Source organism: Acipenser ruthenus, chromosome 9 (genome assembly GCF_902713425.1).
Source record: "Acipenser ruthenus chromosome 9, fAciRut3.2 maternal haplotype, whole genome shotgun sequence".
Lineage (NCBI taxonomy): Eukaryota > Metazoa > Chordata > Actinopteri > Acipenseriformes > Acipenseridae > Acipenser > Acipenser ruthenus.
In genome coordinates this window covers 19,716,762-19,730,390 of record NC_081197.1, presented here as the reverse complement: position 1 = coordinate 19,730,390, position 13,629 = coordinate 19,716,762, and the positions used below count along the sequence as shown (strand labels likewise).

The 13,629-nt window shown below is 38.5% G+C and overlaps 1 protein-coding gene across 1 annotated transcript in view; it reads left to right on the top strand.

The window, feature by feature from the left end:
* LOC117407251 (1,4-alpha-glucan-branching enzyme-like) overlaps positions 1 to 13,629 on the top strand; it is a 267,703-nt gene that overhangs the window by 166,295 nt on the left and 87,779 nt on the right. The gene's annotated exons all lie outside the window — the stretch shown is intronic.

The window sequence follows — 13,629 nt, the reverse complement described above, 5'->3', positions numbered from 1 at the left end:
CTGTTGTTATCTCTACTGGACCTGGCAGCCATCAATTCCTTTGTTTTGCACAAGGTAGGAGAGATTTCATCTTGAAGCTAGCCACAGCTCTTCAGCAGAAACATTTCGATCAGAAAACTGCAAAGCTGCAGGCTGCAGCAACTCAACCTGGATTCTGTACTGCAAGTGACACACACGCTAGATAAATCATGTTACTTTTGTTTTAGATTAAAAATGACTTATGTTTTTACAGTTTTGTATGTGCATATACCTGTTTACACACTAGTTTCTTTTTAAATGTTTATTTTATTATAGTTTTTCTTTTTTTTTTGCTTTTTAAAGTAGTGCTTTATTGAAATTCGTCCTTGCCAAACTCGCTGACCTGATCTTTAGGGGTGAGTTTTATTGTTTTTGGCCTCTTTTGAACAGCTTGAACAGTAAAATTGATTTTTAAAAATCCACAGTAGCATTACAAAATCAACTTCTATATAAACAGTGTGCTACAGGTGGTAGTTTTATAAGACAAGCTTATCTCAGCAGTATTCAACATTTTACTCATTACAAGGGCCACATCAAGCTAGCTTATTATAACAATGTTATAATGGCTTATTATAACTTATTATAGAATGACTTTTTATACAGCATCAACCATTAATTATACATTTGTACCTTTGTGCACGCAACTACTTGAGAAATATCCTTACCAAGTAATGTTGGTAATTTAAGTCCTTCCATACATTGGATCATAAATACCATGGAACAGTATGATTATCAATAATTAGACGTAATTATGATTTAATCCAGACCTTGATGTATACTTAAACGTACTTCTCCCATTCTAGTCTAATTTGAAAAGATTGCTAGTTTGGAAGTATGACTGATTTTCTGCACTCCCCACCAACTGGGAAAACGTAGAAAACGTAGAAGAAGCTTATGCCATATAACTCTCCGGAGCTATTTCTGACAGGCATAATATTGTCATAGAATGTATTAAGTTGTTCTATCATGACAGTTTTCAAGTCTATATTTGTGTTACTCTCGCTCACCCAGTCATAAAAAACTTTGACTGCCCAGTTGGTTTGTTGTTTTGTGGATGCTTCATTCTGTCAGATTCTATCTTGTCTAGTCCCTCAGAGTCGATCTCCAGGTGTCTTATTTTTATAATGTTTTTGTTTCTCTCATTGAGAGGTGCTGTCTGGTCTCCTGGCTGCTCTGAGTTTGAAGGCTCTGCCAAATGAGGTTTCCACAGTTGTCATGCTGTTTTAGTTAAAATTCACTTCAGGAATTGTGTAATTTATTCTGTTATTGACAGTTGTGGCGGATTGATATGTTTGTCTAGGTTTTCAGTGAGGAGGTTGCTGGTACTACATCCGTGATGTTATGCTGAGATAACATCACGGGTCTAGTCCAAGGCTGACTGTATAATAATTTAATAAACTTTTAGCTAAGTTATGGCATGAAAATATTCATGTCATAAAGCACATGCATTTTGATTCAACATTGTGATGTGGTAAATACATTTTTAAAGTAAAAACTAGCCACATTTGCTCTGTGTGTAATTCACATTATTAAAGACCCTAGGGTTACAGCCCTAGTAAAATGCACACCTCATCTATAACAAGCACCACTTGTATACCACCCCTAACAGAAACAGTGAGGAGTTCCATTATTACAGAGGAACGCGCTACAGCAATGCTATTATAACTATTATACAGCAACTTTTTAAAATTTCTTTATTTACCTTTCTTTGTCATCAGTAAGCACAGGTAGAACTGGGGTCCATGAGAACTAGAGTTTTCTGAGATGTGTTTTATTTCTCATTCTCTTACTGAATAGTAACAGTGACTGGTTGTTGTATGCTGTAGTACAGTAGTCTCTGGTTAAAAGTGTTCTCTGAGACAGTTTACCACCGGACACAATATGCCAAGGCCAATCATGATATACATTTGTATTTATTACTTCTGTCATGACGCATGTGCATCAAAGTATGAAATCAACAGAGTAAGTAAGAGAAAAGAAATAGGCAAGTGTATGTTAATAACTGACCAACTAAATTAACAAAGCATCCCTACATACGGTAAAAATGCAGCAGTGGCTCTAAAGCTGCATCCACACTGGACGCAAGCGACACGAGCGAAGTCACTGGAGTCAAATGAGAGTATCCACACCAACAGCGAGCGACATGAGCGAAGTCACTGGAGTCAAATGAGAGTATCCACACCAGCAGCGAGCGACACGAGCGACATCGCTTTGAGAAAATGTCACGTTGCTAAAATAGAACCTGTTTCTTTTTTTTATTATTATTTTGAGGTACGACTGGAATGAAACTGACCAAACAGAAGGTTAACACCCTTGACACACGTCAAACACTTATATGATTGCAAATTTAACTACTACAAAGACACCCAGAAGAAATGGCTGGGTGGCTTGCAGGTGGTGCATTTAGCAGCATCGAGACGTTTTCTTTCCGATTCTGCAAGTTGCATAAAAATAGGTTTATTAATAAGCAAAAATAAACCAGAGCATACATGTGGTCTACATACCCTGCATTTAAAAGAAAAATGTGCACTTTTGCTGGCTTTTAAAAATGACACAAAAAAGGTCCCGCATTCACACAACTTGAACATGTGACCTCATTATAAACTATGGCATTTTTTTTTTTTTTTGGTTGGTTTGTTTGTTTTTATGGTAAATAACGTTTTGTTCACTAAATTCCAACATTACCAACCTCATACATAGTTTTGAAGATTATGAGCTATATTTATAAAGCATCTTCTGTCACGTTCACTGGACTGTTTTAAAAGGAAAAACTACATACAAGTAAATAATACAAAGTAATCGGTGACCTGCGCATAACACATAATAATAATAATAATAATAATAATAATAATAATAATAATAATAATAATAATAATAATGTTAGTAATGAAGATGGTGATTTATGTAGTGCTTAACAACAACGTAATAATAATAATAATAATAATAATAATAATAATAATAATAATAATAATAATAATAATAATGTTGCACTTTAAAATAAAGTTAATAAACAAAAATGGTTAAATAAATAATTTGTAAAGAAACACAATTGATTAACTTTGTTGAAAATATCAGTTACAACTATACTACTATTGTCCAGCTGTCTTCTGACAGCTGCAGATGTACCGGGCTTCAAATCAAACAAAACGGAAGTTATATACAATTATGTGTATGTGTGTGTATGTGTGTGTGTGTGTGTGTGTGTGTGTGCGTGTTAGACATGTTCACTGCCACGGACGTCCGTGTCTGTGTATGGACAAGTTGCCGAACCCTGATAGGGATGTTCAACAACTCTGATCTATAGATTTTCAACCTTTATTTTACAACTGAATTGCCTGAGGTCAGGATGGTAACCTTTTATCAAAACAAAACTTGTTTTGTAATAAGACAGCCCATCCCTAGTATGTCTAATAGGAATGCATAGGCGGGGTCATGTCTGGTGTGGATTGACGTTCTGCGGCTTTGCTCGCGTCCAGTGTGGATGCAGCTTAACAGTAATTATGAATACAAGAATGAATTTTACAATTAACACCGCACCCCTACACACTGTAGTGGATATTTTAACGTCATATTGATTATCTAGGTTAAATTAAATAAACTACATAGATTAGTATATCAATTAATTATAGCATCTCCAAAGACAAAATTATCCAACTTGTATCAGTTAAATGTAAATACATTTTGTTAAAATACCAAGATTAATTTACTTCAAAATCTAATTTTGTATGTTCATTGTATATAGCTAATTTAATATTTTAAACAATATTCTTCATTAACTTAACAGGTGTTATATCTTAACAATGCTTTAATTAACATTAAAAAATGAAATCGGACAACTCAGTTTAAATGTAAAATTGCTTTTGTTTATTTCATGGTTACAAAATTAGGTTGTTTAAAATAATAAATATAGCAGCCAAGCGTCGCCCAGTGGGGAGGGAGGGTTAGGTCGGCCAGGGTGTCCTCGGCTCACCGCTCACCAGCAACCCCTGTAGTCTGGCCGGGCGCCAGCGGACTTGTCTGTAAGCTGTCCGAGAGTATATGTGTGTGTGTGTGTGTGTGTAATATGTGTATGTATATGTATATATATATATATATATATATATATATATATATATATATATATATATATATATATATATATATATATTATATATATATATATATATATATTAATTACCATATATTATATATATATATTGAAGTAGTTAAACAAGAAATAGTAGGACTAAAGAAAAGATGTAAACTTAATTTAACCAATATTGAAGAACAAGCTATGACTGAGTTGTTAAATGATGATGATATAATGATAAGACCAGCAGATAAAGGCTCAGGAATAGTGATAATGAACACAGATGACTATATGAAATCTGTAGAATGTGAATTAAATAATACAGATACATATGAAGAAGTTAAAAGCAATAAGATCAATAAATCGATAAAAGAGGTTAAGGAAATTGCGGAGAGACTATACAATAAAGGCATTATATCAAAAGAATTAAAAAAATACATGCAGCCACATAATGCAAGAACAGGCCTAGCAAGAGGAAATCCTAAAATGCACAAAGAAAATCACCCTATGCGAATGATAGTCAGTACAATTGATAATCCAACACATAATAGCAGAAAAACTTAGGTCGCACGTTGAGAAATTACCAAGCTATGTTAAGGATACAACACAATTTTTAAAAAGACTTGAATCAATAAAACACAACCTTCCAGAGAATACAATTTTATTTTGCATGGATGTAAAATCCTTGTACCCAAGTGTCCCTCATAAAGAAACTTTAGAAGCTTGTCAAAAAGCACTAGATAATAGACTAGATAAAATCAATACCTACTGCAGAGGTACTGAACATGATCAACATAGTTTTAGAAAACAGTTATTTTACATTTGTTGATAAGAATTACAAACAAAACGTTGGTACCGTAATAGGATCTAAATTAGGAATGCATTTTGCCAGTACATACATGGGGAAATGGGAAGAACAATTACTTAGAAAATCAGAAAGAGAACCTTTAGAATACATTCGGTTTGTAGATGATATTTTTGGGGTTTGGACACATGGAGAAGAATCTCTTTTCCAGTTTTATAAAATGGCAAATGAAATACACAGTAATATTAAGGTGGACCTTCGATGGACAAGGAAAGAAATAGAATTTTTAGATACCATAGTAAAACTTGAAGAAGGTTCAATTGAGACTGACCTCTTCTGTAAACCTACTGACATGCATCAGTATTTACACATGTCCTCTGCACATCCGATACACACTAAAAGGGCAATCCCAAAGGGTCTAGGAATAAGAATACGAAGAATATGCTCAAAAGAAAGTGACTATGTAAAACAAAGAAATGTATTAAAAACAAATTTTAAAAAAAGAGGATACAAAGAAAGAATTATAGAGACAGAGTTAAGAAGTGGATAAACTAAAAAGAGATGATCTACTAGATTATAAAAATAGAGATAAAAAGGCCAAGAGAGTCCCATTAATAATGACTTACTCTAAACTTTTGCCCAATATTTCTAAGATAGTTTGGAAACACTTGCGGATTCTACATAATTCAGAAAAATTAAAAAAAAGTATTTCTTAAGGCCCCAGTTGTAGCATTCAAAAGAGAAGCTAATTTAGGTGATATTTTAGTTCACAGTAAACATAAAAGAATAATTGACAAAATAGGTTCTACGAACATATGCACTAGTAGATGTAAAGTGTGTAAATACATAGACAAACGTAAAAATATAATTAAACATAAGAACACCACATATCCACTAAAAACTAATACCTACTGTAAAAATAGCAATGTTGTTTATGGAATAGCCTGTGAAAAATATGATGAAATCAAATGTGTTGGAGAGACTGGAACTACTTTATATAAAATAATTCAGAACCACCTTTCATTAATTAGAAATAAAAAAAATGAATGAACCAATAGTACAGCACTTCACCAGTCAGGGACATGACATAAATGATGTTTAGTTTGTAGTATTAGAACAGCTCAAATTAGACAATGCGACATATAGAAGAATAAAAGAAAGTAAATGGATAAATAGACTGAACACGATTATGCCAGCGGGACTCAACAGAAAAGAATGAACTAATTAACTTCAATAAATATATAACATTTAAATAAATAAACAAAATTCATTAAAAAGTTGTGCATGCTGATGCGCTGGGGAGGCCAAATCTAGACTGATCCTCAAAGCCAGCATTGCATGATATAATAAAAATATAAGTTTATATAAAGTAGTGTTAATTAGAATTAATACAGATTCAAAGATAGAAGTAAAAATGATGTCACAATATATAGAACACCATTACATCATGTAAGAATAAATCATGAATTTGAATGTAGACAACAACAAGTAGTTGTCATGCCGTCAAAAACCTATAAATACCTCCAATGTTTGGATTCAAACACAGGCTCCCTTGAGAAAGATATGTACAACATATCGAAACGTTGGGCAGCTGGCTTTTTGAGCTAAAAAAAAAAATATATATATATATATATATATATATATATATATATATATATATAAACACGGCTTGGAAAAATAACAACCTCTGATTGGTTAAACAGCATCACTTGACCGTGCGTATATATAGCATATAGCACGGCTTGCATACTAATGAGCCGCTTCACACTAAATAAATCACTACGCACCACTACATTCTAAATTCCATGACAAACTGCCATTTTATTTGTTATTAGTTACAAAACCACTGCCAAAAATGAGTGGCATTTCACCTATTTTGTTTAATATATTTGGGGATGAAACTCCACATAACTGGTACAACACCAACTTTGAGTGAAGACAGCAGTCCATCTGAAAAAAATTAATAAATAAAATAAGTGCACCTGCAAGAGTAGACAAATGAAATAGAAGAAAACAAAGATTGTAAAAAACCCAAACAAAAAAAAAAAAAAAAAAACAGCATGGGCTGGATAATATACTTAAAAGAAAAAAAAAGATGGACATTCATTTTATGGAAATAAGTCCAAAAAATCTCAACAACATTAAGGGAATTTTATGCCAGTGCAAGAAGTTCAACTGAGGACCAGTATTCGGTCTCCAGTTTTATAACGCTGAGCTGGACTAAATACATATTCTAACTGTAGAAGTTTTAACATCTCTGCTGACAGCAAGTTTAAAACCAGCAATAATGTATTCCTGTCAGTCAGGAAAACTCTTTAGAAAAGCAGGTAACGACAAGGCAGACACCACCCCGCGAAATAAGCATCTGTGGGGAACTGAGGTACTGTCCCCTGACACCGCGGTCGGATTGGTGTGTAAAGTCTGGTTCGAACGTCAACTTTATCTGACACGACTTGGGCGCGAGGGTGTCCGACAACTAACAAAAACATATTTTGAGATCCAAAAGGATGAAAACGTAAATGTGTGCCTCGCATATAACGAGTTCACAAACTCACTTCAAGATCCAGCTGCTCTCCTTATTTCCTCCGTGTCATTTGAAACTCCGCCCATCATCACAGCTTGTGGCACTTTCGATGCAGAAATTCACAGTAAACTAACGTATGCAATTTATTTTTAATAAGCAAACAATGAATTAAGTTAAATGTGGGACTATATTACGGATGTATACACATAATTTAAATGTGTTTTATTTAAATTATTTTTCTTCCCACAAATGATAGGTAGCCGTGTTATAATCAGTATAAACCACTTCGGGCCGTGCGGTTCCGATGATATATACCACTTCTGTGGTGGTAAATATCATGTGAACCGCACGGCCCGTCGTGGTTTATACCTTACATATCTATTATGCAAGCTGTATATAATACACACATTCTCCCTATATTGGTAAAAGGGTGCATGTTATATTCTGTATGATGATAGAAAATTGTTGGCAGGATGATAATATTGGAAAGTATTGTTATTTTATCCAGACTTGACTCATTTGAATTGTTGGTGAATTCCAGCTTTTTACATCTTTGACTGTGGTGATTTAGTAGCTAGATTATCCAACATCCAGAGGGAAGAAGCCTTTGGAATTGATGGAATGAGCTTAATATAAAATAAACTTTATTAGGCAGATAATAACATAATCCAAAAATCCCCAAATCTGCCACAAGGAAAAATAGTTATTGAAACTTGCTATTTGATATCATAAAAATGATGCCTGTATACTAGTGTTCTGTGCCTGAGGGTTTTTATGATTTAAATTCAGCAGCAACACATTTCCACAATAACCGTACACTACTTTTAAAATGTTCATATTTTAAAACCCCTTCCTTTTCTAAAGCTATACTGAATACTTGTCGTTTACCCAGAACTATCCACGGATAGTGTGGACCCAGAGCACTTATAAAATGGCCACTGCTCTTCCGTACTCTTCCGTGGATAGTACTTAACTTTTTTTGGTGGGTAGTAGTTGCAGGTTAATCCATTTATTAGGGATAGTCCAAGATTAACTGGTGTTCATAAGAAGTTGTGTGGTGTGGTACAGACGTCATAATCACACACTACAAAGATCTTCTCCCAAACCGCTAGTCCGATTGAACCAAAAATTGGCACATATGATCCTAGTACGGTTATCTTTAAGATTTGGTCAAGGGAAGTTGCTACAATAAAAAACACTGCGGCCACGTTGGAAGACATCATCAACATACAAAACTGGCTACAAAAACCTTTTGTCTCTGAAACCGCTAGTCCGATTTAACCAAAAATTGGCACCCTTCTTTAACCCTTAGCGGTCCATTTATTCAGCGCGTCTCAGGCGCATCAGGTCCAATTTATTTTCACACGCGCAGTTTATTTTAGACGCGCTGTTTAAAAGTTTTTTTTTCACAGTAAAACAGGTTTAAAAGGCACTGCATATCAACAGGACATTCAGTACTGCATCCCCAGCCCTGACCCACCCCTCGTTCGCTATATTTTTCAAATACCTCTTAATTAATAGTACATACCGATAAATCATCTCTTGATCACTTGTTTTATCACCAAACTCCTCAATAATGCGATCCAAGTCGTTATTTTATTACTATAACATCTAAAAAAAAAAGCTCTGCAAATGTCTGTGATGTTCTTTGAGCGTGTCGGAGCTATCAGTATTCATGAGATAAGCCCTTTTTTTTCGGCTTCTCTCAGCTCCTATCGGTCTCACTCGGCCATTGAATGGTTTTCTCGGCTTTTTCCAGAGAAAAAACGACTAGAGACCTGTTTTTTGCGTCTTTTTGATGATGTCAGACCATGTTCGACATAGGATCGCAAAGGGTTAAAGGTTGTTCAAGGGAAGCTGCTACAATAAAAAAAAAAAAAAAACATGGCTGCCACATTGGATGACATCATCAACATACAAAAGGTCAAATGTAAAACTGGCTTGTAACTCCTGAGCGAGTGCACATAGGTTCATGGTTACTATGTAAAAATGCCATTCTGCACTATTTGCTGAAGTGTTTGGTACTGGTACTGCATTCTGCACTATTTGCTAAAGTGTTTGGTACTGGCACTGTTACTGGTATTGGAAGCCGTAAAGTTTCTGGCAACTCTAGTTGTAATTGGATTTCTTATGGTTCAAGATGAACTCCACACCCCTATATTTTCATCCTGTCTTTCCCACAATCTTATTAAAAAAATGGATTGGAATACTCTTCTCTCTCTCACCTAAATCACCTGGGGGGGGGGGGGCTGTACCCGGATACAATACTGCTCAAGAGCTTCCGTGAGACTTGGGTTCTTTCTCCTGGCTAGCAATGAGATCGGAGGTTCATGTAATTATGGCATTACCTTTGCTCGAGTACAGGGCTCGAGCATCCATGTGAAGAGTTTCGTGAGTAAGCCGTGGTTTTAGAACATGTTTCATTAATGTGTTCATCTCAGCCTTGCTTGAATTGCTGTTCAGTTATTGAGTAATAACAGGACTGCTGGCAATGGAAGAGTAGTGCCCGGTTGTTGTGTAATTAAGTGATATAGTGCTGTGGCAATGTGCCCCGTCCCTGTGTGCATTTGTGTGTTGCGTGCGTGTGTTAATGTTGGTGTATAGATTGGTACACGGGATATAAACGGGTCTGTGTTTCACGTATATTTAAAAAGTGTAGATTTGTATTTAGGCACGAGGAGAGCACAAATCACTTCACGTGCTGGTTAAATGTAATATGTGAGCACGGGGTTGCACAGAATTAATTCACGTGCTGGGATTCAAGTGAATAATTAATTAGTAATTGAATCCCAGCACAACAGTATATATAGAGACACGTAGCATGCAGTCGGGGTTGGTGTTCGGTGAGTGGAGAACGGGTTTGGAGACGGAGGTAATTGTAAAAGTAAAAGTAAATAGTTATCTACTCACCGTGTTTGTTCGTCCCTGTTTGTTAGTGTCTGTCCGTTTTGTTTGTCTTTTTATTTTGGCGTGTAGTGCCGTGTCCAGTGTTTTTTGTGTTTCAAACCTTTTATTTTCTGTTTATTAAATGCTGAGCGCGATCACGCGCCCAGCTTATACCAAACCACATCTCTCTGTGTATTCCTTTTCTGGTCTGACGCCACCCACTCTGGCCGTCTTTGTGACACGTGGTGTCCTGCGTGGGATCGACAGCGCCTCCAGGACTCAGGCCAGAGCAGGAACCGCAGTTTTGGATTAAAAAATATATATATATATAAAATAAAAATAAAAATGGCAGAAGACGCCATCAAAGTGCGGGACTGGATGCTGGAAAATGCTGGGCTGGAGGCCCAGTCTATACCAGTAGTCGTCCAGTTCCTGCAGTTTATGGATAGGGAACGATGGGAGGCTTATGCAAGGGAGCAGACCGTAAGCACCTGGGAGGAAGGTGTGGGTTTGGTCCTCAGCTACCTGGAGGCAATTATAAGTGGAACAGCAGCCCAGGTAGCAGTCCCACCAGCAGAGGAAGAATGCCTGCTGTCCCCGTCTCCACCAGCAGAGGAAGAATGCCTGCTGGTTTTGCCTCCACAGCCCGAGTGGGAGGAGCCTGAGCGTCCACAGCCCAAGCGGGAGGAGCCCGAACGTCCTACGCCTGAGTGGGAGGAGCCCGAACGTCCTACACCTGAGTGGGAGGAGCCCGAACGTCCTACGCCTGAGTGGGAGGAGCCCGAACGTCCTACGCCTGAGTGGGAGGAGCCCGAACGTCCTACGCCTGAGTGGGGGGAGCCCGAACGTCCACAGCCCAAAAGGGAGGAGTCGGTGCGTCCACAGCCCAACAGGGAGGAGTCGGTGCGTCCACAGCCCAACAGGGAGGAGTCGGGGCGTCCACAGCCCAACAGGGAGGAGTCGGGGCGTCCACAGCCCAAAAGGGAGGAGTCGGTGCGTCCACAGCCCGAAGAGAGGGAAGTCGGGGCTTCCACAGCCCTAGGACCCAAGCTGCCAGCAGAGGGTGAATACCTGCTGGTCCCACCTCCACCAGCAGAGGGTGAATGCCTGCTGGTTCCACCTCCACCGCAGTGGGAGGACTGCTTGCCCCTCCCACCTCCACCAGCAGAGGGTGAATACCTGCTGGTTCCACCTCCACCGCAGTGGGAGGACTGCTGGCCCCTCCCACCTCCACCAGCAGAGGGTGAATACCTGCTGGTTCCACCACCGCCAGGAGCAGAGGAGCTGGAGCTGCCTCTGCCTCCACCACCGCCAGGAGCAGAGGAGCTGGAGCTGCCTCTGCCTCCACCACCGCCAGGAGCAGAGGAGCTGGAGCTACCTCTGCCTCCACCACCGCCAGGAGCAGAGGAGCTGGAGCTGCCTCTGCCTCCGCCACCGCCCGGAGCAGAGGAGCAGGAGCTGCCTCTGCTGCCCGTACCTCCACAGGGAGTACGGTGGCCGGAGCCCCAGAAAGGGGAGCTGCCGGCCACGAAGAAGGGGGACGAGGTCTGGAGACCACTTTCCCCAGCAGCAGTTTCGCTGCAGGAGTTCTTGTGGCCGGAGCTCCACAGGAGGGAGCTACCGGCTACAAAGACAGGGGGAGAGGTCAGGAGACCACTTTCCCCAGCAGCAGTTTCGCTGCAGGAGTGGACCAACAGGCTGTCAGCCGTGCCACTACCGGCAGGGGTGCTGACAGCATGGCCAGCCATGGGCCCACTGAAGCCTCCCTTCCCAGCCCGAGACTTTGTCCTGGACTGCTGGATTTTTAAGGGGGGAGGTGGCCGTTGAGGCCATGTGTGCTGCGCACAAGGGGGGGTATATGTGGCAATGTGCCCCGTCCCTGTGTGCATTTGTGTGTTGCGTGCGTGTGTTAATGTTGGTGTATAGATTGGTACACGGGATATAAACGGGTCTGTGTTTCACGTATATTTAAAAAGTGTAGATTTGTATTTAGGCACGAGGAGAGCACAAATCACTTCACGTGCTGGTTAAATGTAATATGTGAGCACGGGGTTGCACAGAATTAATTCACGTGCTGGGATTCAAGTGAATAATTAATTAGTAATTGAATCCCAGCACAACAGTATATATAGAGACACGTAGCATGCAGTCGGGGTTGGTGTTCGGTGAGTGGAGAACGGGTTTGGAGACTGAGGTAATTGTAAAAGTAAAAGTAAATAGTTATCTACTCACCGTGTTTGTTCGTCCCTGTTTGTTAGTGTCTGTCCGTTTTGTTTGTCTTTTTATTTTGGCGTGTAGTGCCGTGTCCAGTGTTTTTTGTGTTTCAAACCTTTTATTTTCTGTTTATTAAATGCTGAGCGCGATCACGCGCCCAGCTTATACCAAACCACATCTCTCTGTGTATTCCTTTTCTGGTCTGACGCCACCCACTCTGGCCGTCTTTGTGACAAGTGCATTAAGATTATTTATATGCGCCAAGGTTAAACATTTCTATTATTGTTATATATTCTATCGTTATACTAATGCTTATGTGTTATCTGTGAAAAAATGACTCTGAATAATTTATTTTTAGACCACATTTTAGCAAAATACAATTAGAAACAAGAACATTTTCATTATCTATTTAATTTCCAACAAAGGTGTCTGATAATAACCTTAAATGTAATGTTTTTGGTTAATCAAATGAATCCAATAACGTTTAATGTAGCCTACCATGTGTCAGACCATACAAAAGACATTATTAGACTAACAAGTGCATACACGAGAAAAGCAAAATGCTGCAAAATGGCACAGAACTGCAAACGTACCCAACTGTTCATATTATTTAAGCCATTGAAAAATAAAAAAACATACTGAAAAATGGGATGGAGGACTACCAAAACACAAAATTGTACTTCTCCTTTAAACTAATGAAATATTTTTGGCTCCATCTTTTGGCTTTCAGCAATCATTCCAGTCTATCAGGCATTGAATCGATACTGTATATCATTGAACTTAAGTTTGGTTCATGTTTTCCCACTCCACTACTTGAAATTGTTTCAGTTCCTCTATGGGCATTGATTTCTCTTTTGTGAATGTCTATCAAGGTGATCCAAGGCATGCTCTATACAATTCATGTCTGGCCTTTCAGAAACCAACTTCAGAATCTTAATGCCATTTGCTTCTTTTCATCCCATATAGGCTGTCGTGTTCTTTGAAATTATTGGGTTGTACATCTATAATTAAATAGGTTCAAGGCTGTCCTGTTTATAAGTGCCATAAGTCAGGCACATTTTTTATACTTTTATATTGAGTTGTGTTGATATTGGTGAATGTACTTGTTACTGC